A 1,857-nucleotide genomic window follows, 5' to 3' on the forward strand; every position below is an offset into this window, starting at 1 on the left:
CTCTTTCTCCCTCACCCTCTTTCTCCCTCACCCTCTTTCTCCCTCACCCTCTTTCTCCCTCACCCTCTTCTCCTCGACCACCCTCTTCTCCTCAACTCCTATCTCCTTTCTCCTTCTTTTACTTTCAACTCGACACTTTCCTCTATCTTCAACTTTCCCTTCCCTCCTCACGGCTTTCTTGTGACACCTGACGGGCCCACCACCCACCCCTTCTTCTACCCTCTTCTCTCCCTCATCCTTTGCTCGTGATACCTCATCACGGCCCCACCACCTCCCCTCTTTCTCCTTTACCCTCTACCGCCCTGCCCAACTGCTTTGCGACACCTTGCGGGCCCACCGTTCACCCTTCTCTCACGCACTACGGCATCTACGGGCTCGGGAATGCCTTTCTGGCTGCGGCACCACAATCGGGTTTGCCAAACTTCCCCTAATTACTGTTCTATCTTGTGACAATACTCTCTAAACGCCCAAAACACCTTTTTAAATGCCTCCTCCTCTCTACATCTTACTTTTCCTAAATTTTCGTTGGCTTGATCCTGCGCTTTCTTTTCAATACAAACGGCTGCTTTGGGTTGGGGACTTACTTGTTTTTGGGTACTCTTCCTGGTTTGCGGGCTCTTTCTGGGCTGTGCGCTGTTCTTAAATGATCGGCTCTTACTATTTGGGGGCACTGATGTGGACTCCCTTGGCTTGCGGGACCACTTTCGGGCCACTCGGGGGGACTACTTTCGGACCACTTGGGGTGGCGCAATACTTGGCGCGCTACTTGGGGAACCACGTGGGGAACTACTTGGGAACCACTTGGATTGGGGGACCCACTCGGATTGGACGTGCCACTCGGGTGGGGCAACCACTTGGGCTGACGCACTACTTGTGGAACTACTCGGGGAACCACGCGGGTTGGTGCTGACTACGCGGGTTGATGCTGACTACGTGGGTCGGTGCTTACTACGTGGATTGTGGATTTGCATGGGTTGGTGGACTCTACTGGGGTCGTGGGCCCTTTCCTGTGCGTTTCTTTCTATGCTTTCGTACGTTTCTGAAGTGTCCGTGTTGCTGTTTGGCCATTTTGCACTTTCTGACTCCTGCCTGATGCTGACGCGCTGTTCAGTCTGCCTCTAGTTCATCGAGACACGGAACTCTAAACCTACAGCGTCAAGTTGTTATGAATTCACTTCAGCACAATTACATACGGCTGTTATACAGTCATCTCTTTGTTCGTACCTTGCGTTATACTGGTTTCGTCGGTTCTGACTTTCGCGTAAGTAGAAGTCAATCTGCCTCTGCATCTCACCCTTCAGCGTTAAGTATTGACAATCTAACAGACTCTTACTGCGAAACCTATAAATTGTTTGTATACTTAACGTAACGTAAATACTAAGCGAGTGAGCCATCGAAGCGAGTGAGCCACCCAACCAACTTTGCGCACCTTTACAATCATATATCTCAACAACGTGATAATGTAATGTTTAGATATTTATAGAGTAAATTAAGCAGTATCTAAAGTATCTTTTTTACACGTACGCGAGTTGTGTCCAGTCTCTCTGCATCTCTTACAGCGCGCGAGTGCCTGGCGGCTGCGGCCTAATTGCTCTCCTCCTTGACGCTCTTCACGAGCAATCTGCTGATCAGCCTCACGTTGAGCAAGTATATCCTCTCCAGCTCCCTTTGTTAAGATCCCACACTGCTGTATACGCCTTTTTTTACGCTGTTTGCGCGCTGACGCTGCCTCATTAGCCTTCTCAAGGCTGGCAATCCGATCGCGCATCAGCTCAGCTGAGAGCATCACTACCTCAGCACCCTTCTTGAGCTGGTTAATCGCCTCAATGATTGAAGCTGGCGATGAGCTCTTGTGCC

Source organism: Didymella exigua (genome assembly GCF_010094145.1).
Source record: "Didymella exigua CBS 183.55 unplaced genomic scaffold M421scaffold_83, whole genome shotgun sequence".
NCBI lineage: Eukaryota > Fungi > Ascomycota > Dothideomycetes > Pleosporales > Didymellaceae > Didymella > Didymella exigua.